Source organism: Cheilinus undulatus, linkage group 1 (assembly GCF_018320785.1).
Source record: "Cheilinus undulatus linkage group 1, ASM1832078v1, whole genome shotgun sequence".
NCBI classification, from domain to species: Eukaryota; Metazoa; Chordata; class Actinopteri; order Labriformes; family Labridae; genus Cheilinus; species Cheilinus undulatus.
In genome coordinates, this window is record NC_054865.1 from 54,243,193 (window position 1) to 54,268,840 (window position 25,648).

The 25,648-nt window shown below is 39.3% G+C and overlaps 1 protein-coding gene across 1 annotated transcript in view; it reads left to right on the forward strand.

The window, feature by feature from the left end:
• Window positions 1-2,139: 2,139 nt before the first annotated feature.
• Window positions 2,140-25,648, forward strand: part of tspan4a (tetraspanin 4a) — a 351,848-nt gene continuing 328,339 nt past the window's right edge. The window contains exon 1 of the mRNA XM_041789126.1: window positions 2,140-2,218. The gene's annotated coding sequence lies outside the window, so the exon portion shown is untranslated. The remainder of the gene's footprint in view (window positions 2,219-25,648) is intronic.

Consider the following 25,648-nt stretch of genomic DNA (forward strand, 5'->3'; position numbering starts at 1 on the left):
AGATTCGGGCTGCAACATAACAAAACTGAATAAAAGTGAATGTAACATTATAGCTGCTACATACATTTCTAGCCAGTCAGAAAAACCTATGATAAACACTGTTGCTGCTGCCAGGGTGAAAACTACATAATACAAGCTCTGCTGGCAGTCGTTATTGTGGTTCAGTGGGTGAATTTAACTTTTGTGAACGCTGAGTGGGAGAAGAGCAAAAACATCTTTTCCACCAAGTAAAACTTTGACTTTGGTTCTTTTGAAATTGTTGCTAGGCAACCAGAGCAGTTGGAAAGAAAGATGCAAAAAAACTTTATCACTTTTCAAATTTTCTATTTTCACTTAAACTCTGTACTGTAACTTTTACTTTAATATGTGTGTTTTTATCTGTTTTGCTTTTTGCTGTTTTTATCACCTTTTACATTTTTATTTTAAATTGTTTTAAGAGCTTGGAGCTCAGATAAAGACCTGGTATTGGCCAGAAATGTGAAACTGTCGAGGACAGAATCCGGTCTTCAACAAAGGTTGTTTCTGGCATCTGGAATTGGCCAGAAACATGAAACTATCTGGGACAGAATCCAGTCTTCAACTAAGGTTGTTTCTGGCATCCGGGATTGGCCAGAAACGTGAAACTGTCTGGAACAGAATCCGGTCTCCGGACCAAGGTTGTCTCTAGCATCCAGGATAGGTCAGTAATGTGAAACTGTCTGGGACAGAAACCTGTCTACAGACCACTTTTGTTATGACGGTCAGAAACGTAGAACTGTCTGGGACAGAATCCAGTCAACAGACCAAGGTTGTTTCTGACATACAAATTAAGAGAACAAACCAAAAAAAAAGAAACAGAGAGGAACCCAGGTTTTTATCTTTTTTTCGAAGCAGCACGAAACCTCTAGCCAGGTGGGGAGGAGGCAGAAACAACATTGTGCGAGAAGGTGGAAGCAGGGCTGCAAGCTAGGCTAAAGGTCTTTACACACTGGGTCCGTTATTTTTGGATGCGTTTTTTTCGGATCCGTAATCTGAAAAAAATGTCACGCACTCGGACCTTGCACACTGGATCGAATGCATTTTTATTTGCAGCGGGCACTGTTTTGAATCATCACTCACCCATTTAAATGACTTGGACTGATGCGAAATTTCGTATAAAATCGAACCTGTTCCGAATAAAAATATGACGGACGAAAATTTCGACGTCAGTCTGCAAACGTCATTAGAACAACATGAGCTTGATTTTCTTTTTTAACGTGTGAAAAATTCGGACAAAATAATCAGACCTAGTGTGCAAAGGCCTTAAGAGCGGCCCCACAAACGTGCCCTACCGAGCATCTTTCTCCCTTGCCAGCAGGATGGACGACGTGAGGCTGCGGATTTCTAACCACCGCTTGGACAACTGTGTTTGCTGCTACAGTGGAGGCTGCAAAACGTAATTTCATTGTGTTTTTACAATGCAATGACAATAAATGACTATCTATCTATCTATCTATCTATCTATCTATCTATCTAAGGACATCTATTCTTATCTGAATCAAGGATAGAGGCTGTTTCTCTGCTCTGGAAATGGTGAAGGCTTTGCAATAATATTAGCAATTCACAACATTGCATTCTGTACAAATAGAAACTAACATGACTGGACATTATGCAAATGCAACGCCTCGACCAATGTATGCACACGAGTGGATGACTCTGTTAGTCCTAATAAATGAGATTTGTTTATCTCCTGCGTGGACAGCCTCCTTGTCCAGATCCATACATTTACTTAAAGGTAATGTGCAATGGCAGATTTCAAAAGTCTTTATTAAGAAGAGCTGTGAAAACTGAAAATATCACTTTTGGCTACTTAAATGAAAAATAATCTGTAAGTCCAAATGCATTTGTAGATCTTAAAAGTTGACATTTGTATTCAAGAGATGCTTCCTTTAAATGGCCCACTGAATCGGAGCAAATTAGTCCATAAATTACTTCTGCAAATTGAAAGTGAGCCAAGAGCTCCACAATGGATTATAGGGGAGTTTGAGCGCTTTATTTAACTTTTCTCACCACACGATGTCGCCATTTTGCTGCTGGTGGAGGAGCTTTTGATTTCACATGTATGCATGATGCCAGAGAGAGAGAGAGAGAGAGAGAGAGAGAGAGAGAGAGAGAGAGTCTGTGGGAAGGAACAACTTGGGAAGTTTTCCTCAAACACAGAGTAAGAAGAGGAGAGTGCAGAGAGTGTGATTAAAGAGTGGTAAGTCATTTTCACTTTTCTAATTCTGTCAAAAACTTCTCCACTTAAAGGTTTTTATTTGGGACTTCTTCGCTTTACTTTTTCTCTATATATTCCAGCCCCAGCACAGATGTCAGTGACCTTGTTTTAGAGATTTAACTCTGATAAATAGTGCGTTCCTGTGGGCTCAGTTTGTCTAATTAGAAAGGATAAACTGGATCCTGTTCCATTTATCTTGTGTGGATTGGTTAATGAAGGTTGTTGCTCTTAGTTTACTTAAGGAGAGGATTACATTTATCACACTTGAGCTCAGGTTGTTCCCCTTAAGTGTGGTTTTTTTTTTTTTAAATCAAAAAAGCATACTTTTTGTGGGGTTGCTTGTTTTTTTTCTTGTCAGTTGTTTGTACAGTCAGCTGTGTTATCAGATGGTGGAGATGTGATGGTGTGTGAGAATGGAGCTCTCTGATTGGCTGAGGAATGCTCCCCTGGACTACGATGAAAGACAGAAATAAACTCGTGCAGAAGAACAACATTTGAGAATACCAACCATTCCTCAGGCTATTCCCTCCCATCAGTTTTTCATTCCTTTTTTTCTGGAAAGGTTACAGGAACTGGAGGCCTCACTGGCAGAGCAGGGGAATTCACTGCTATACAGTGTGCTCTTATGTTAGCCTGGCAGAGGTCTTAAAGCAGTCCTGCCACATATTATATGTGGCACGTTAAAAATTAATGTCTGCTGAAATGAAAGCTGCTGTGAAGGAAACCCTTCCTAAAACAGAGCACTGGTTTGGCCCTTCTTGACATGTTTGTAGTGTATTTTTCTTATTGTTGCATCAGCTTGGTTTGAATTTTCCCAGCTGTCAAATCATAACTGAATTTGTTTTGATTTTCACTATCTGTCATGGAGAAATACATCGCAGTAGACTGACACATTGCATTTTATGTACACTGACAGAGCCCACAATAGACCAGGATGTAATAGAGCTGCAAGACATTTGAATGAGAACCAGCTTTCCTCAGCTAGAAATCAAAATCTGTTGTGGGAAAAGTTTGGAGCCTTCAACTAACTCTAACTCTAACATAAACCTATGTTTTTAGCTTGCAGAAGTTTACTCCTTTCCTTAGAGAGTTGCCAAGAAAAGCCAGTCCAATTCCAGACCTCACGAATGCTGCTCCTGGTGTTGTAATACTTAAGAACAGTCTTGGTCTTGAGGCTGGTCTCAAGACCACATTTTGAACGTCTTGGTCTTGTCTCAGACCCGAGAGAATTTCTACTTGGTCTTGGACTCAGGATTTTCCTTCAAAACCAGTCAAGACTGATCTGCTATTCCTCGACTTTGTTAATGTGAAAATAAGGAGAAGCACTTGCTAAAACAAATAGTTTCACCTTCAAAAACTCAGACATCAGTCCATCTTATTTCTACTCAGAAATACCTCTGAACACTTACTTTAGGCCTCATTCACCTGACAAATCTAGATAAACATCTCATTTTCAGATATTTAAAATAATTCCGGTCTTGTCAGTGGCTTTTAAGTACACACAAAGATTTTCTTTATACAGGAAGTTAGTTGAACAAATTTGTTAAAAGGGACCCTGCTTGAATTAAAATTCTAGTAAGTTGTATGTCAATGGAGAGAATAACATATATCCTGAAAAAATAAGTTACAGATTTACAAAAGAAATATGGAAACCATTTGAGGAATTTATGAAAAATGGGGACCTAGGAGAGCTTCTACAGGAGGGAGACTGAGAATAAGATATCTAAAGAAATAAAGTGAAATTTCCCAGAGAAGTTGGGGCAGGATTTAAATCTTTAAGTTATGGTTTATACATGGCATATGTGTATGCATGTAAAGGTATTTTTATTCTTTTTCTTGCAAATTAGTATTTGAAAGTGAGTATCTAATGTTATATCTGAAAGAGGGTGGGTGTTGAATGTATTCTTTTGTTATTATGTTTGTTAATGTAAAAGAGGAAAATATCTACAATATACTGTCTGTAAATTTACTGTGGACTAAGCTACAAAATACAATAAAAACACTGTTTTCAAAAAAGGAACCCTGCATGATCAATAGGGATGGGTACTGATTTCAGTACTTTTTTAGGTACTGACCGAATTCTGTCAGCACTCCTGCGTACCGGTTCTCGTAAAATCAAACGGTACCATGTTTCTATACCTAAACGCATCCTTGCGACTGTAAGAGAGTGGAAGAGTAGTGAATTTTCCATGCCGGACCCAAACGCATCATTGCAAGCATGTGAGTAATGGCGTCAGTAGCAGCCAACTGAATCAACAAAACAAGCATGGCTTGATAGGAAGCGGCCAAAGGTCGTCTTTTTTTTATAGTTTATTTTTGGGCCTTTATTAGATAGAAGTGGACAGTGGATAGAAACAGGGAAGAGAGTGAAGAGAGACAGGCCAGATTCGAACTCAGGCTGCCCACGTACATTGTGCGCACCTTAACCACTCAACTACCGGTGCACCTGGAGCAAGCTTTCTGCCACCAGGTATGCAGGCATGCATCCATCCATCCATCCATCCATCCATCCATCCATCCCTACATCAATCCATCCATCCATCCATCCGTCCCTGCATCCATCCATCCATCCATCCATCCATCCATCCATCCGTCCCTGCATCCATCCATCCATCCATCCATCATCCATCCATCCATCCATCCATCCATCTATCATGCATCATCCTCCCATGAATCCCTCCATTCATCGATCCATCCATCCCTCCATTCATCGATCCATCCATCCATCCATCTATCCATTCATCCATCCATTAATGCATCCATCCATCCATTAATGCATCCATCCATCCATCCATCCATCCATCCATTCATCCATCCATCCATGCATCCATTCTTCCATCAATCCATGCATCCATCCATCCACCATCCATCCATCTATCATGCATCATCCTCCCTTGAATCCCTCCATTCATTGATTCATCCATTCATTCATACATCTATCCATCCATCCATCCATTAATGCATCCATCCATCCATTCATTCATCCATCCATCCATCCATCCATCCATTCATCCATTCATCCATCCATCCATGCATCAATGCATCAATCCATGCATCCATCCATCCATTCATGCATCCATCCATCCATGCATCCATCCATCCATCCATCCATCCATTCATCCATTCATCCATCCATCCATGCATCAATGCATCAATCCATGCATCCATCCATCCATTCATGCATCCATCCATCCATGCATCCATCCATCCATTCATGCATCCATCCATCCATGCATCCATCCATCCATCCATCCATCCATGCACCCACCTTTGGATTTTTTTGTTTTCTAGCTTGAGCTCAATATTTACCAAAAGCAGCAAGTCTTTTTCCGGGAGCAGAGCCCTCAGAAACACAACATTTGGAACAAATGGGTTTGGTTATTCAGCGTGTAGCACGACAAGTTCAGGCAACCATGACAGTCACAACAAAGCTGTTTCCTCTTTTACTCTGGAGATCACCGCGTCCTCACTGACACCAAAAAACAATATTGATGTGCTGTTTCAGCCTGGACTGTGATCCTCACCCTAAACTGAACCTCTTGTATGAGTATAATAACACAAACAGAAAACTTTTTTAGTGGTCATGCAGCAAAGTGTTGGATAAGATCAGGGTTTCAATTAGAATTCAGTTTTCTATTATGCAACCTATCAAAAGCCAGTACATTCTGTTTATGTTTAGGTACCAAACACTAACTATATCCATATCTATATCTATATCTATATCAGGTGGCAGAGTCCCTGTATCTGAGCAGATCTATGATACTATATCTTTCTCTATACATAATCATACATTGGCACTGTTCCTGTCAGAAATATTTAGTTTTTAGGGAATCCTGCCCCTACACTGAGTCTGCCACTTTGCACCACTACTACTATTTCCTGTCCTAACATGAATAAACACATCCTCTACTACACTGGTTCTCCACTGGTGGGTTGGTGGGTAGCTGAGCTGCATGCTTTCAGTGGATTGTCAATGTTTCCTTGAAAAAAAATGCATTGAAGGTCACATATTGTGCAAAATACACTTTTTCAGGCATTTCTAGCAAAAGATATGTTCCCCTAGCCTGTCCACAATCCACCCAAGAATCAGAAAAATCAATTCCCTCTCCTCCTCAGTTTCTCCACCTTTCAGAAAATTTGTCCTGAAAAGAGCTTTTTCCCTTCATGATGTCATGAGGGGAGCTAGCCCCGCCCCCCGGTTCGGTTGGCCCTCCCTGCTTGGAAGAAAATTCAGCCCTGCTCTCCTGATCCTCCTCTCAGCTGGATCAGGAGTGCCACATCCATTAAGCCACATCCACTTCCTGAAAGTAACATTTAAAGCTGCAGACACAGAAACAGCTTGTTCTGAGCAGGGCTGAAACAGAGAGTTTTTAGACGTGCAAAAATCCAATACTGGAATGTTTTTTTCAGCAACAAACTTCATGTTTTTGGACCCCTGAGACCAATATAAACTTATCTTAAAAGGGTCAAATATGTGACCTTTAAATAGGTTTTTTGTATGTTTAAGTCACAAAATCCTTATTATATTGACCATGACTGATTTATAAAATCAGTAAAAGGCCATACTACCATGGCCTCAGTGGGAGTATGGCCTGTTAAAATGGTTTTCAGATTCTTTTGCCCAAAGCACTCCTCTAAGATCAAGCCAAAATCTCAAGGCACACTATATTCAAATCCATGCAAAGAAGACATGACTAATAAACCTCTGAACTGTGCTCGAGGTACCACATAGAAACTTTAAGTTACAGCCACAGTTTTCCATCTCATGTTCTATGTATAACCCGATGACTGCTGCTCCTGAAATCTCCCTGACTCTGCGGCTCACAGTGTCAGTCAGAGCGCTCTGACACTTTTCAAGATGAGCACAGAGGCAGACAGGAGAAGGAGGAGGCAGCTTCCTTCTCTCCATGTCCTCCCACATTTCATCAGCTCCAGCCGGGCTGAACTGATGGACTGATGGCTGTGGACAGTTGGCAGCTGCCCACTGTTTACATTCAGCCGGCAAACTCTGGCCGAGACCAAAGCTGCTGTCGACGCACACAGACACAACACAGTTTCCAATCTGCTCGGCTGGCTCTGCTCAGCACACGACGTCTCGCTGTTCTGATGGAAGCAGTGAAAATATGTTTGGGAGAGGAGGTGTCGAGTGTTTTCTTTAATCGTCACAGCTGGTGTTGTTTGTCCCGCTCTGGTGCTCTGACGTGCTCGTGGGCTTCTTGAGGTGTGGTGACTTGCTGGATAATTGCCCTGAACACTGGCTCCACTGAGGGTGGAAGTAACAAGGCTGCATTGTGCTGCCGCCTGCAGGTGTGTGTGTGCATGTGTGGGTATGTGTGCACAAGCCTGCTCTAAATTCATCCAACCTATTTCCCCTCACTTCCATGCTCCTTCACTTCATTTCTGCCCAGATTTCAGCCTGTCCTGTCTCACGTTGTTCCCTCAGTGCATTTTTTTATGCCTGCAGTTTTCAGCCTCATGTTCCTGCAGCCTTCTATACTCCAGATCTGCCTGAAGAGGAGAGCAATCATAAGAGACTGGATGTATGTCAGCTTGAATATAAGTAACCTGCAAGGTTGTTTTCTTTCCTGATATGTGCTGCTTTCTTGGTCGAGGGAATTCTCTGAAAACATACAACTTGTTAAAGAAAATCAGGATTGAGGTAGAATATTGTGATACAGAAGGGATGCACAAATCGATTTAGATCAGCATGGATACACAGTGAGTGGTGGTGCATGAAAATACAATAAGAGAGGAAAAAAGAGTTATCCTGCAGAATAAAAACCCTTGATGTAACTCTGTAAACCATAAGTACATCACACCACATCAGATATGCAACACTGCAAAGTGATTAGGTTTATATCAAATAATAACAGGATCAACAGGCTCAGTGTTAGATAAGATACAGGTATATTAAACGTTTATGTCTCTGCTGGATTACCTGCAGCATGAAACAGTTATAGGGAACAACAGTTATAAGCTAGTTTCATCCAGTTACCATCAGAGCCAATCAGCACAATATTTAAAGACCCTGTAAAGTGAAAATAAATCTGTATTTAGGTTTGTTGTATGATTGGCCACTGTGTTATGAACCCCCAGGTCAAATTTCAGTCAAATAAGACATCGCTAAGTTTATGAAATTAAGCTTCAAAATCATGAAAAATCAGGCAGTAAAATCTGCTCCAGGATGGTCTGTCTGTTCAATGAGATGAAGCCACGCCCACTCAGGAGAAATGTGATCTTCTCAAATTAAAAAAAAAAAAAATAATCTGATTTGAAGAAAGCACTCACGCCATTATCCTTCCTTTTGAGCTTTTGTTGACCTTAGAAGAAGAGACAAAGTCCATTTTCTGGCCCAAATCTCTGCTATGATGCTTTAAATGATCCATAGACCACTGTGGTTGATAGATTTGGGAAATTTACCTCACAATGAACAGAAAAACAGCATTTAACTGACTGTAAACTTTCAATAAAGGCAGTGACATCAGCTAACAACAGACTGTATTGAGATGAACTGCTCTGTGATTTTACATTGTAGTGTTAGAAGGATGGGGTTCTGTGGGCTCATGACATTATGAGCCTACATATTGGCCCCGCCCACATGAAACCAAGCCAGGAGAGAGGAGAAAAACTTTCTAACAGTCCAAATCCAGAATTCAGGCTCATGTGGATCTCAGCGTTTTCACGTTTACAGCAACCATATTCCAACATGTTAAGTGTGTTATGACAAAAACTTTGGATTTCACATTACAGGGTCTTTAAGCTGTGTTTCCTGCAGGTGGTCCGGTTTGATTGAGCACAGTTTGGTTTGGTTTGGTACGCTAAACACCAAAATAACTTGGATACAGACACCCGTACCCTCACTTGGTGGGCGGGCTGTAAAGGAATGCATGCAGCGTGAGTCTGCTGGTCCAGCCTGGGAGTTGTAGAAAAGATGAGTGACATAAATCAGTAAGCCAGTAAAACCTCTGCCACGCCACATAATGGCGTGTAGCTGTGCTTCTTCTGTGTGTCGCTTGTATGTCCAGTGTGGCACAGCAGATCTTTGGTTTGCCAGTTCATTTAGTTGTGTTTTAGGGTAAATAAAGTAGTTCTGCTTTGGATAACAAATACACAAGACATCAAAAATGGGTCTGCTCACCCACGGACAAAAAAATCTGCCTGCAGCAGTTCATAAAAAGTAGCTCAATTCTGCGGGAAAACCACACACCTGGCAACCCTGGCACAGAGGAGAAGCCCCTTGATGCGGTGTGCAATAGGGGGCGGAGCCCAACTGTATCTTATCCTGACCTCAGTGCCAAACGGCTCTGCCCTTCCAATCAAACGTTAATGACCCCCTACGTTTGGATTATGTTTTAATTAATTTTATAATAAAATCAGATTAGCCTGCTAGTAATCCTAAAGTGAATACAATGTATAAAACAAAGGAAATGCATGTTCAGGTGAATACCGTACATTAATCTGATAGCAACCAAAAAACAATAAATATAAGATGTATATCCAAATGTTTTCTTTGAACAAGTAATCCCATCGGAATTCTTTTCTTAGCGTGCAATTTACTTCCTGTGTCTTGAAAGCAGACATGATCTAATGACGTTGGTCAATGGGTAATGATGGCTCAATGATGTAGAGCAAACGTCTGACTGGATGACAATGAGTTGGGCGATGCCCAACGCTCAAAAGTGGGCGGTGCCCAACAAGCATTGGGCACAGCATTCACTTTGCAGTCAGGACTACTAGGCACAAAGTGCGTCTTTCTTCTTCTTTCATGGTGTTTATGGTCGGCATCCGTGAGTTGTTGCATTACTGCCACCTATTGAATATTATTAGTTTCTGCATGTAATCTGGTAAGTGCAATCCCCCCAAGAATCATAAAAATTCATTCCTTCCGGCTACTCTTTACAACCTTTCAGAAAATGTGTGCTGAAACAAGCCGTTCTCAGATTTTCCCCTCATGATGTCATGCGGGGAGTTAGCCCCGCCCTCAGGATCAGTTGGCCCTCCCAGCTTGGAAGAAAGTTCCACCCTAGTCTCCTGATCCACAGCTGAGAGGAGCAACATTGAGCAACATCCATTTCCTGAGAGGGGTGGAGTCAGACATCTCATTAACATTTAAAGCCACAGAAACACTCCAATACTGGAGTGTTTTTTCAGCAACAAACTTAACAGGCATGTTTTGAGGACCTCTAAGATCAATATAAACTTGTTCATTTCCAATTATTTTTAATGCTCTTACATTTCAGGTCCCTAGATCTTTTAAGTAGTTGGATTTCTGTGATGCTTGGATTAGTCTAGGTTATTCTGGGTTTTTATTCTTATTCTTGGTCTTCAATTTTATTCCGGAATTAGGTTTCATGTATTTCAAGCTTGACTTGTTTTCAGGGTCTGTAATGTGTCTACGAGGATGATTATGATGTTGGAGTTACATTGCTGGCTGGATTTTTCATGGCTTCTTCTGTGCTACACTGCTTTGTTTTAATTGCGATTCTGCTTATTGTTCAAACACTTTGCAAACCTCTGTTTTTAAAGGTGCTATACAAATAAAGTTATTATTATTATCATTACTATTAAAGGGATAAAATATGTGACCTTTAACCCTGAGTGATTCCTGTACGAGACTATATAAGCACAATTTGCTGCAGCCCAAGAGTAAACATGAGTTTACCACACCTGGTGTCAATCAGGGCTGATCAGCCACACACACCTGGCACTGCTACAGCACTGACTGATTCACACTCCATGAACACCCTGTGTAATGTTTCTCACGGTATTTGCTGACTTTTAGATGAGCTGGCTAAGCATAATTATATTTAGCATCTAATCAGATGGGAAATTATATGCCTGAAACATCTCTAGTCCTGAGGCCGGACCAGGTGAGAACCACTGCATTTCATAATCTTAAAACATCACTTTTCATGTCGTAATGTCTGCATTTGAAACACTGAATGTTTTAAAATTATAAATATTGACATGATGTAACGCCCTTTCTTATTGGGTGATAAGGGGAGGCAGTTTCTTGTCAGGTTGCCTTCTACGATGAGAGGTTATAAAGGCAGAGTGTGTTTGACATCCATTGTCGCAGTGACGATGATTTGCTCTTAAGTGCACATACTCGATGTCACAGTGTGGTTGTTTTGTCTTCCTGCCTGTCCTGGATGTGAGGCTCCAGCTTGGCCTCTCACAGTCTGAAGGGTCTATTTTGTCCCCTCTGCTCTGTTCCTCCCTGTCGAGAGCTCTGCTGAGACTTTAGAGCCGAGGGAAAACCACAAACCATAACCGCACTCTTTCACTGCTGCTGACTCCCAGTCTCACGCCCAGTTTAACACCGAAAAAACACCAGGCAGGGTTTCTCTCTCTCCTCACTGCACGTCTTGATGTCCCCTCCCGTCTTCACACCCAGTATCTCTCTCGGTCCACCATAATTTACTGCTCCTGGCTGGCATCCCCTGTTATCTATTCCATTTAATCTTTTGTTTAGACTCCTTTGAAGGTAAAAATAGCAGCGAGCACTTAAATTCTTTATGTAGTCTGTAGTTCTCCATGTGGTTCTTTTTAGCCCTCTTGGTGGTGTAACTGCATACTAATCTTTACATAACATATAATTTTGCATTGAATGGGAAATTCTTTAAACATGCAGGCAGCCCGCAGAGTCAGAATATTTCCTGTGCATCTCCTTTTGCATGCTTAAACCACCTGCTTGTCTTTCCCAAGAGCTCTATCTCTCCATGCTCTGCACCTTCATATGATTACACTTCCACAAAGTTATGTCCGAGCAGCCTGCACTGAGTGAAACATCTCAAAGTAAGAGCTCCACTCTCATTTGCATTCATTTCTGGCAGCCAGTTGTGGCCGGTCTTTGCTGATCTTAATGGATTTAGTCTAACTTTATAGAGGCTGGCTCCCTGGGCGCAGATCATGCTATAGCCTCAGAGTGAAAATCAATTTTCATGACTTTAAAATGGAGAGCGTCTGTCTACTACATTTGAAGCACAATGCCTTCAGAAAGTTTCCAAACCTCCCGTCATCCTGAAGTGGGACACGCTTTGAATACAAAGCAAATTGAGATTTGTTGTTGACAGCTGAAGCAGAATACCTTATAATGAAAAATGAAACACAGCTTTCTGCTGTTTCTTCTTTTTTTCCCCACTCGTTTTGTTATGAAACTTTATCCCAGTTAGACAGATGCTGCATTATAGCCTCAGCTCTTCTTAGATGTCTGTTTGTTTGTTCTATCTGCATTTTAGTTTAAGTCTTCATGATTTAAATGAACTCAACGGGGAGTCTGTGAACAGCAATCTCTGAGTCAGTGCAGACACTGAATGGTTTCATTCAGGCCTGTTTTTTTTTTCCATTCTTGGCACCCAAACACTCAGACACCCCAGCACTAAAGCTTCTCTCTTCTGTAGTATAACCGCTTCTTGTGCTCTTTTTTTATATGGAAAGCTCCATTAGACTGCTCTTCGTCTCATTGTAGCCAAGGCCACATAAAAGAATATGAATCTGTGGCCTGTTGCATCAGCTCTATTTCAAGATATAGTTACTATATGTCCAGATTTGACTGGCACTGCCTCGTTTTCAGGGTCTGTGTTCCCCAGCCAGCATGCCCTTGTGGGTTGAACATGGGCTACAGTACACCGCATTCCAAATTATTATGCAATTGATAGTCAGTATAATTTTCAAGTCATCAACTGTTAGAGCATAATTCAAATTTTATTGAACAAACCTCCCAATGATAACTTTTTTTGAAAAATAAAAAACTCAAAATGCACTGCTCTACATTATTATGCACAACAGAGTTTCACAACATTTTATAGGTTGTAAAGACCTGAAAATGGTGATTTGTTGAATTTGCAGCATTAGGAGGTCATATTTACTGAAATCAAAGCTATTTCAATCAAAAACATCTTAACAGGCAAAGTTTCATGTTAACATAGGAGCCCTTCTTTGATACACCTTCACAATTCTTGCATCCATTGAACTTGTGAGTTTTTTGGAGAGTTTCTGTTTGAATTTCTTTGCAGGATGTCAGAATATCCTCCCAGAACTGCTGTTTTGATGGGAACTGCCTCCCACCCCCATAGATCTTTAGCTTGAGGATGCTCCAAAGGTTCTCAGTAGGGTTGAGGTCAGGATGGGAGGATGGGGGCCACACCATGAGTTTCTCTCCTTTTACGCCCATAGCAGCAAGTGACACCAGTGTTAATTTCGATGACAAAAACTAGACTAAAACAAACAAAAATAGGTCTGTGATGACTAAAACTGACAACTAAGTTTAGTTTGTGTCAAAATGACTAAAAGTAGACTACAATGTAATTTAGTTTTTGTTGGACATTCAAAATCCATGATATTACTCCACTGTGGGTAAATCTGTCAAAAACAATGCGGCTGTATCTCTTCTGCCTCTCAGCTGTAGAAAGCAGGGACCCCAGGTTTGGCAGGGCGCAGAGAACACACTACCATGATTTGGTACCAAATTTTGGTTAGAAAATAACTGCTTTGACTAAAAGTAAAGACTAAAATGTGAGGACTTTTTAGGGTCTAAAACTAGACTAAAATGTTTTGAGTTTTCGTTGACTAAAACTAAAAAGGGTAGAAATGACTAAAATGTGACTAAAACTACAATGCATTTTATTTAAAGACTAAAACTAAGACTAAAATTAAAAATAGCTGCCAAAATTAACACTGACTGACTCAGAGGTATTCTTTGCAGCATGAGATGGTGCATTGTCATGCATGAAGATAATTTTGTTACAGAAGGCACGGTTCTTCTTTTTGTACCATGGAAGAAAGTGGTCAGTCAGAAACTCTATATACTTTGCCGAGGTCATTTTCATACTTTCAGAGACCCTAAAGGGTCCTACCAGCTCTCTTCCCATGATTCTGGCCCAAAACATGACTCCGCCTCCTCATTGCTGACGTCACAGTCTTGTTGGGACATGGTGGCCATCCGCCAACCATCCACTACTCCATTCATCTGGACCATCCAGGGTTGCACAGCACTCATCAGTAAACAAGACTGTTTGAAAATGAGTCTTCATGTATTTCTGGGCCCACTGCAACCGTTTCTGCTTGTGAGCATTGGTTAGGGGTGGCTGAATAGTAGGTTTATGCATGACTGCAAGCCTCTGGAGGATCCTACACCTTGAGGTTGGTGGGACTCCTGAGGCACCAGCAGCTTCAAATACCTGTTTGCTGCTTTGTAATGGCATTTTAGCAGCTGAAACCTTCCTCATTATGCCTTTATCTGCACAAACCTGTCTGTGCTCTGAATCAGCCACAAATTTCTTCACAGTACGATGATCATGCTTGAGTTTTCCTAAAATATCTCATGTTTTCATATCTTGTCTAAGGCATTGCACTATTTGAGGCTTTTCAGCAGCAGAGATCTTTTTTCTTTCCCATATTGCTGAAACCTGTGGCCTGCTTAATAATGTGGAATGTCCTTCTTAAGTAATTTTCCTTTAATTGGGCTCACCTGGCAAACTAATGATCACAGGTGTCTGAGATTGATTTCAGTGATCCACAGAACCCTGAGACACAATACGATCCATGAGTTTAATGGAAAAATAAATATTGAATGTTTATGATGCTAAAATCCAATCTGCATAATAATGTGGAACGTGGTGTAGTATTAGTTGTCAGTTGTGAATTACTGAAATAATTGTTGCTTTTGATTTTAATAAAATTTGAGAGCTCTTCCTGGTGTTTTGTGACTTCCTCATGTGCTGTTGCGCTGTCTGCAGCCTGCTGTCATGTAACCCTCCAGCTGCAGCTCCACAGAGACCCAGAAGTAAAATGTTTGCCATCCCTTTGACCAGTTTTTGTACCATCAAAGATGCTCTGTACTTCTGTGTGCGATCTTCCGCCTGACCTTGGTCGGCTCTTTCCAGACACTTTGTAAAACTTTTCACTCAGAGGAATCTGTGTGGTTGTGGTGTTTCTTCTCCCTAATGATGCCACCTGCTGTGCTCTTTTTAACATTTTCTTTCTGAGCTGCGCTTTGGCCTCCCCAGCTGATTTGTGTGATTTTCACTGCTGTGCCCATTGGCTCTGCCCTGCCATGGCGCTTTGGTGTGCTGCTGTCCATTGGAGCATGTAAGTCGTGTTTTATTTTAAGCCATGTCCGGCTATTTGAAGTGAACGCAGGTTGACAAGCGAATCAAGTTGCAGAGAATCTCAAAGTAATTTAAGGCAAAAATGAACACAACCAAACTTAATGTGAAGTTGTGCTGCGAGGCTTTGAATCATTGTTTACTGCTGGAACATTCCAGCTTTACGTTTTTCCTTTCACAACCATTTAAAGAGTGTTTAAAACACATTTAGATGAGTGGTGCAGAGCACACAAAAGCCTGTTTTAAGTTTATCGGATAATGAGGGCTGTCGTATATCTCAGAAAAAGTCACGAAGCATTGTAAGCTGAATCTTCCTCCTCAGATCTACTTTTAGTCTCCATGTTAGTAAAAAACCCTTATTATAAAACCCCTCTGAGAGTTTGATTTTGGCATCTTTTCAGCCTTTTTTTCTGTTATGACAAATGCTTTGTTTCAAAGCTCTTCTCGTCTTCGCAGCTCTCATTAGCACGTTTTCTTGGTTTTGCCAAATCTCCTGTTTTAAATACGTTCCACACTGAGAGTGTTGAACAATGTAATGTCTCATCTTCATGCCGTTTTGAGATGATACATCTAATTATATCCCCAATCAGCTCACAGTGCCTAATGACACACATCATTAGCCCCTGTTAGCCATAATTTCCCAGCACTGTAATCAAGCCTCATGTAGAGGACTGCTGGCGTGATTACTTTGCCCTTTTTGTGCTCCGCTCCACCCCGGCCACCGCCACACACAGTCACGTATACCAGCTTTGTTAATTATTGCACATATATAGATGGATTATAGGCACAGACCTGGGGGCCAAAGTGTTCAGGGGCCCCAGAGCATCTGTTTGGAAAGACTTTTACATGACCAGAGAGAGGCAAAAAAGAGATGCACAAAAACCCCACAGAGACGCAACATGAGTGCAGAAAAATGATCAAGAGAACAAAAGCAGCCATAAAGAGGCAAAAATGACTAAAAATGGCAACAGAATGACATTAAAAGGGTGCAAAATGGCCACAAAAAGAGTGCCAAATGGATGCAAATAAACTGCAAAGTGACAGCAACATAAGAGGGGATAAAGGGAAGAGCTTTCTGGGGTCAGAAAAACCAGGGCCCATGGGGGTCAGCAAAACCATGATCCATAAAGTGAATTGTGATAACCATAATAGCCTTCAAAATGTAAACCCATCTTCTTGAACCAAGATTACCTTTTAATCAGTAATATTAACAATACAGATGGGCACACTGAACTAAACCGTGAGGAAAATAATGTTGGAAAATGATGAAAGTAAAAAATGATGAAAAGCTGCTAAAAAGTAGCAAAAAAAAAAAAGAATAATGAGGCAAAATGCAATAAAGCTGCACACATGGGTTAAGAAAGAAAAAAATATGAGGAAATAAAGATGAAAAGCTGCTAAAAAGTAGCAAAATATGCAGAAATAAAGTGGTGGAAAGTGGTTAAAAGAAGCAAAACAAAAAGGGATGAAGCAGCAAACTTGGCTTGAGAAAGGAAAAAATGGACAAAAACTGGTGGCGAAAATGATAAGTGGTTAAAGAGTGGCAAAAAATAGCTTAATAGGGACAAAATGCAATGAACCTGCACACATGGGTTAAGAAAGAAAAAATAGGAAAGATGATGAAAAGCTGCTAAAAAATGTCAAAAATGGGGTAAGAGTGGCAAAATACAATTTAATGAGGCAAAATGGGATAAAGCTGCACACTGGGCTCAGAAAGGAAAAAAAGGACAAAAAGCTGTTAAAAAATGGCAAAAATATGCAGAAATAAAGAGATGTGAAGTAGTTAAAAGAAGACAAAACAGGATGAAGCAGCAAACTTGGGCTGCAAAAACGAAAAGGGCCAAAAGCTGGTGGTGAAAATGATAAAAGTGGTTACAGAGTGGCAAAAAATAGCTTAATGAGGACAAAATGCAATAAAACTGCACACATGGGTTAAGAAAGAAAAAAATGGAGGAAAAAATGATGTAACGCTGCTAAAAAGAGGCAAAAATACATTAAATTATTACAAAAAAGGGATGAAGTGGAAATTAAGGAAAGGCTAAAGGGGCATAAATTGGCTTAAAAGTGATGAAAAGCAGTTAATAAAGGGCAGAAATGGATGGCTTAGGTAGTGAAAAGTGGTTAAAAAGTAGCAAACATTGGCCAAAAGTGGCAGAAATGGGTTAGATGTGCAAATTAATGTGGCAAAATGGGTGGAAACAGTGATGAAAATGTTTTAAAAAGTGGCACAAATAAATAATTTGAACATGCGATCCCAATGACAGCTGTACACGTGTATTTTGGCTCTAAAATGAGACAACTATTAGCCAGGGCGCTAGCAACAATCATACTGATCCATCACACAATTATTGATCATCAATAAATCCTCACCGAGGATTACCTGCTCTCTGCAGGGGACCAGACTGTTCTGTGGATGTGCCTTGACAGCAAAGACAATAAGGAGGACTACAAGGTAAATTTCACCAACATTTCTGCAGAAACATACAACTAGGTGTGAAAGCATGAAACACGGGACAGGCAAGATGGCAGTTTTAAAAAGAGAACAACCAGAGAAACAGGAAATGACATAAACACTAAAAACACCTTGAAAAATCCTCACATAGAGGTTAAAATAATGAAGTCACATACAGCAATGACAGAGACGCAGAAACAATCAAAAGAAAACAAAGGGATCTAAAAAAAAACATGGAGAAATTAAAAATGTCTACAAAGAGCAACACAATGAGATCAAACGGCTGTTAAATGACCACAAAACAGAGCCAGACGGATGTAAATCTACTGTACTGTGGCAGCAAAGACAAAAAGGATGACGCGGCCAATTTCAGTTTTCATTTCAGCATAAATCCCAGCTAGGTTTTTATTTTAATCAAACCAATATTAAGCACAATGCTAGGTCAAATTTACCATATGAAATATGTATATTTCTGGAAGGCATTTCATGACCCTCTTCTCGGTGTCCTGCGTCCCCAGACGGTCTTGACCTCCACATTGGGAACCAGTGCAAAATATCCCAGCAAAGAGAATACGATAACAACAGAGTTTTACAAAACAACCACACAGACATGCAGAAAAAAATCTAAATGAAAGACAAGACATCCAGAGCCACCATAAACAGATAATAATGTATATAGACAAGCCAAATGGATGAAGATCAACAACAAAGAGACAGCAAAGACAATGAGGAGAACACAGAGGTCAATTTCACCAACATGTTTGCGAAAAAATACAACTGGGCTTAAGGTGTGAAACAAAAGAAGAGCAAAATGAAAGTTTTAAAAGGAGAACAACCACAGGGAAACAGGAAATGGGAGAAAACACCAAAGCAAGGCCAAAACAATTCATAACGTGGACAAAAAAAATCACAGCAAAGAGATTAAAATAATGAAGCCTTACAAATCAGCCACACAGAGATGCACACCAGTTCAGAAAAAATCTACATGAAATCAAAGACATCCAAATTCCACCATAATGAGATAAAAATGTCTATTAAAAGGGAAAAATATAAAATCTATTAAATGGTTAGAAGATAAAGAAGGAAACAAGGAGGTTAATTTCACTAACATTGACATAAAAATGCAGGAAAAATCACTGAGATGTAAAAGAGAAAACAGCAAAATGTCAACATTAAAAGGAACAGCCATAGGAAAGCACAAATATGCAAAAGCAAAACGCCTTCAAGGGTAAAACAATTAATCCTACAGACACAACAACCAGACAGAGATGGAAACATCTAAATGAAACAGAGGTACAAAATCACCATGAAGGGCTTGAAACTGGCTCCAAAGTTTACAGGAATACAAAAACGCCACAAAATTGATCCAAATAGATGCACAACAGCTGCAAATAACAAAGAGGATGAAAAGGAATTTAATTTTAACAATATTTTTGCTAAATGACAAAAAAAATGGTGCCAAAAAACATTGTGGATTTAAGGAGTAAAAGACGGAACGGCAAAGTGACAAAATTAAAAGTACAACAGCCACAGGGAAGCACGAAACAAGAAAAACACAAAAGAAAAACTCCTTCAAGGGTAAAACAATTAATCCTACAGACACAACAATCACCACAGAGATGAAAACCATGAAAATAACTCTGAAGTCACACAAAAGAACCACACAAAGGAGAAAAAGAATAAAACCAAACTTCTTCCTCTTTAAGGACATTTAATAAGAGCCTGATATACGACATGTTTGATTTAGGAGACAAAGAGAAGCTAAAATCTCAACAAAAACACCCTCAGAGCCACGAAAAGTGTCTACTCAGAGCGCTGATACAAGGAAGCAGATAAAAATAGACATATTTTAAACAAACCGATACAAACAATATAAAATAACATCAAAAACAACTGGAAATACAACATTCAAGACACAAGAAAGTACATTAACGTTCAAACACTCATAAAAACATGTATAAAGCTTAGAGAGGGACACAAATGCAACACTAACAGACTCCTAAAGATGAAGAGTCACACAACTAGAATAAAACAAGCAGAGAGAGCGACACAGTAAAACTTAATAAGATCACCGTAAATCTGACTGTTTAAAGGGGCACAGCAAAAACAGCTGCATAGAGAAATTAAAGAACAAACAGAGAGGCTCAATATCGATCAAGAAATAAAGACAAAGACGTTAAAGAGTCTTTAAATGATCAGACAACATACAAAAGACAAATCAGGACTTTAAAAAGGCCCCAAACAAGAATATAGAGGTGACGAAAATCACCAGTGAAACCACCAATAAGTAAGTACGTAAAAGAAAGAAAGTCACAACTGCACCAAAGGTTCAAATTGTTGCAAAGAAATAAAAAAAACCCCTCAAGTCTCAAACAATTTCAAAGTCACTTCCAATCCTGTATAAATCCAGAAATATATTAAATTCTAAGGCTTTGCATTTAGTCTATCACTCACTAATTGTCACCTTTATATCTTATTGAGTGGAACTGTGGGGATCCACCTTTAAAACGACCATAAATGCAAAAGCGAGCCGTACGTATCATCAGTAAGGTTGATTATAACGCTCACACGGTCTCACTTTTTCTCAATTGTCATGTTATGAAATTTTATGATTTTTTTTTTAACTACAAAATAATGCAAATGATGTTCAGAGCAAAATCAAAAATGCTCCCTGACTCAGTACAGAGATTCTTTTCAATCCAGGAACATCTGTATAATCTCAGAGGTATTTGTAAATTTATCATACAAAAAGCTAAAAAAGGTATGAAAAGGAGATGTGTTTCTATTGTTGGAGTTACATTCTGGAATGATGCAAATATACATTTAAAAACATGTTCTTCACTTTTGGTTTTCAAGAAAATGGTTTGTAAAGCTCTTTTTGAAGCTTACAAGTGTGACTGATTATCTGTTGTTGTTTCTTTGCATCTCTAGAAGTTGCTAGTTTCAATAGTTGAAAATGTAGGATTGGCTTTTATAAGCAGTTTACTTCTGCCTATGCCTTTTCAGTCATTACTCAACACATTACTAGTGATTTTGTATGAAATGTCTTTACTGTGTAAAATGTTTGGAGTTGTGTTATGTTATGATTGAATAAACTGAACTAAACTAATACAAAGACGTATAACCACCGCTGAACAACCAGAAAGAGGCAAAAATCTCAGTGAGTACAGTTAATAAGACTAAAATATATATCTATAACTCTACACAACGGAGGACAAATGCTGCAGAGCATAGGGAAATACTTAATGACTCCAAAGAGGCACAAAACAAGGAGAAACGAAACTCTACAACAATAAACTCATAAAAATGACTAGATTAGGCACTAAACACATACAGGAAGTATAAATCAACAACAAAGACACACAAAGATAATATCTAGGAGTAAAGAAAGCTCAAGAAAAACTCAAGAATAACCTCATTATCTTAATTATCTCAGATGTTTCCAGAAACATACAGAGGATTTCAAGTAGGGGTGAAACGATTCCTCGAATCATCCAAGTGATTTGATTCAAAAAACTCCTCGAGGCAGAACATGCATGATTCGAGGAGTGCATACCACGAAGGAAGAGAAGTTGATGCATTGATGTCGACAGGCTCGTGTCCTGCGTTTTTACGCATCCACTGCCAGTGGCTTCATGGCAAATATGGCACCAAACCTGCACCTGTAAACCTACGCGGATCTCCGAGTTTACACGCTGCCTGCATGACTCGCTGGTGTGGGACAGCGCCCAGTTTGTGTCTGCAGACTTCAGGGAATTTCATAAACTTCTCTGATTGGTCGACTGTTTCACAGAAAACTGTCAGGCTTCACGATTAAAGTCCTGCTTAGGTGCTTTCCCTCTCTTACTCTCTCTCTCTCTCTCTCTCTCTTCCGCGTGTGCACGTTATACATTTAATTATAAATTATTTTAATTCAGCACACTGATGTCTTGATTACAGTGTATTTTTCAAAAAGTTTTAGCATCCCAAACAACTTGATGTGTCCCTTTACTTCAATGACAAATTGGAGAATAGAAATAAACTACAATAGAAGAAATAAAGTGTTATTACAAAACATTTCCTGGTAGAGGATCCCTTAAACCCAAATATGGCAAAATCTAATGTCATTATTTAACCTCTTCTCCCTGTAACTTTAAGAAATGTAAATTGCCATCAGAACTTCATTGCACTTGGACAAAAAGCAAACTTTTCAGTAACCTTTTCTCTGAGCTGCTTGGAGTGTTCTTTTGTTTTCATGGTTTAATGGTAGCCAGGGGTTCTGATTAACCAGTGACTGGACCTTCCAGACACAGGTGTCGTTATACAACAATCACTGAGACACACTCACTGCACTCAAGTGATCTCCATATCACTAATTGTGAGACTACTAGCACCAGCTGACTGAACCTCTGTTGACTTTATGCAATATGCATAAATATGCATAAATATGCAAAGACTTTAAACAAAGTCTTTGCATATTTGTATGTGATTAACACTGCTGTCTGGAAATCTGTTTTCACTTTGGCACTGATGATTTTTTTTGGTAATTTCATGTCAGAAAAACATATGTTGACCATGTCTGGTTCATATAATCAATAAAAGGTTAAACATCTAAGGGGGTGAAAACTTTTATAGGTACTGTGGACTGAGACGGACAACAAGTGACAAACAACTTCTATCAAATACATGCAAAGTGTTGCACCATATTTATGAGGAAACTTCTAGACTATGTAAAAGGACACACAACAAGATGCAAACAGCAGCAAAGCAGCTATAGAGAGAAAATTAAAGATTATAAAAAGAGACAAAACAAACACACAGAAACACAAAATGATCCAAAAGACATGAATGATAATTAAGGAATAAAAATAAGGGATGTTTCAATACCATTTTTTCCTTCCTGATATGATTCTGGTACCGAGGTGTTGGGTATCGGCTGATACCGAGTACTGATCTGAGACCAGTGTGAACTTCCTGGACTAACTGTGCAGACTAGCAGATTATTTTAGACCAATATATGACTCAACAAATAAAACCACAATGTACAGCATCTTTGTGACCCTAAAGTTTTTCTCTGTCTCTATTATGATCTATTCTGGCAGCATCGTGTGATTACAGAACAGCCTGCCATTGGCTGACAGACCCTCACAAAGGGTAAACAATATGGCGGTTAGCGTTCAGTTAGCATTCGAGCTAGCGGTGAGCGTAATTCTATTAAAATGAATAAAAAGACGTTCAATATCAGGTTTACTGGTGTGGATTTAATCATTAAAGTCCCCAAAAGTCACACAAGTTCCAGGCTCACTGAAAATGCTGCCGCTAGGGATTCAAAGGCATCAATAATGTCAATGGGAAGGCACAACGGCTAACTTCAAGAGGAAAAACAAGTAAAAGGCAACGATTTATGGTTCAAAAGTTATTTGACATTTGATAAACTGTGTCACTTCTTGTCTAGTATGACAGCGATGGTCTGGAAGGCATTTTAACAATCACATCTGCAGACAAACTTTCACACCATTCTTTGCTGCTGCAGTGGCTCCTTTGGTTCTTCTTCACTGCTCTAAAAATGGTAGCTCATGCATGAAGTGTTTTCTGGCAGAGAAGAACTGATTTCCGGTTATAGCACTACCAGTTAGCATGGCTAAACAAAGCAAAATATAAAGCTAAACCAAACGGTATCAGATTGGTGCATAAACTGGTGTACTCGCTGATATCAATACCTGCATTCTAAGCAGCATCAGACGTATTTCTGATACTGGTATCGGAATCGACACAACCCTAATAGAAATGATCACATCAGACACAAATCAGATCCAAAAACATGCAAGTCAACATCAAGAATACTCAAAATGATCACAAAGACACGCTAGGATAACATCGAGGGAAAAAGGGTTGTACTGAATAAAAAAATGACTCATAAGACACACACAGGCTGCAAAACACCCTTAGACAAAGAGTGACAAGAAAGTCTTATTAAACAAACATAAAGTGAAGCACAATTTTAATACAGAAACAAAAGACCACAAAAAACAAAGTATGACTCCATAAAACAACACACTAAAGATACAAACAGCCACAGAACGGCTCCAGGGAAATGTTTAATGACCCCAGAAGACACTAAACAACCACAATGAGAGGCGAACCCTTCACAAGGACAAACAGAACCACAATAAATGGATAAACAACGACTACTTTACGAAACAGATACAAAGTGATGCAAATCAACAACAGAGTGACTCTAAATGATCACAAAGTATAGAGGGGTCTATTAAGAATAAAATCACCTAAAAAAAACACACAGAAATACTAAAGATGTTTGAGATGTTTCAGAAATGCAATAAAAGACATGCAATTAATACTAAACAACCATGTAAGTAAGCTTGTTAAGACAACGGCACAAAGAGCATTTAAACAACCATAAGGAGACTCTAAGGCCCCGGAGAGGCTATAAAAAAGTAAAACGACCTAAAACATCCATATAGAAATGCACAACTATGACATAAAGAGTTTCAAATGTTTGCAAAGACATGAAATACCCTTTGCAAGATACCAAACAGCCACCCATAGACTCACAAACACTGAGAGACAGTGGCTGCTGATGAACGGCCATGAAGACAGGCACACTTTAAAAAAATAACCTAGCAGAACACTGATGTACAATATGACTCTATAAGGGGAAATACACCTCAAACACGGAGCAACAAAACTACTGAATGAGACTCTTATGACACCAGAGAGGCAAAACAGATTCTTAACGTCAATAAACAGACAAAATACGACCACATTAGACTCAAAAGGAAGTGAAAAACAAAGACAGAGCTACACCGGGCCTCTATCAAACAATGTCAAGGTGAAAACTGTTTCTCAAAGCCACTGAAGGCCCAAACATACGTGGGTGGAGCGTACGCTGAACGGACTCCGTGGAGGTTCGCACTGACTCAAAGCGGATGTCCTTAAGGCCCGTGCGCGCACAGCTCAAATTTTACGACCACACGGACTCCGCTCTGCGTACTGGTGTCACACAAAACACTGCTCCACATGTATTTTTCACATCGACCTGCATTAAATGTGACACCGACATGCATTTCTCAGAATAGCACTGATTTTACAGAATGCTTGATATAGAACTATATTTTTTTTAGACAATCAAGCACCAGGTCTACAACTTTTTAAATACATCAATTGTAAGGTTTTTTTTACATTAAACTAGTGCTGTTACTCGATTAAAACAATTAATCCAGTTAATCAAATCACTTTGCTGTGATAATCATGATTAATTACAGTATTTTTTTAATAGTTTAAGTTTTTATGTTTTTAGATTTTTAAAGGTTGTTATTGTCAAGTGTTTTATTTGTATTCTTTTAATTCTATGTACAGCACATTAAAGTGCTGATCTGAGTCCTTATCAATACCACTATTGATACTTTCTATAGTTTGGTGGAAAGACAAAATAAGGGTTAATATTTAAACTACAAGTGGTCTTAGCAGAGGAAAGCTTGAGTTAAAAAGCTATTATTCAGTTTGTCACATCTATTGTATATCCCTCAAATATAAACACATATTCACACTCTATTTATTGGCATAGGCAAGGAAAAATATGAGATAGAACAATAAAACCATGATTTTTAAAAGTCAAAAACTGAGATAAAATTCAAAATCATGATTTTTAACAGTCAAAATATGAGGTAAATATTGAAATCATGAGTTTCAAATGTCAAAATATAAAATAAAATGAAAAATCATGAGTTTTTAAGGTTAAAAAATGACATAAAAGTGAAAGTTTGAAGTTGAAAAGGTCAAAACTTGAAATAAAGGTCAAAATCATGATTTTTAAAGGTCTAAATAAGATTTAAAATTTAACATTATGAATCC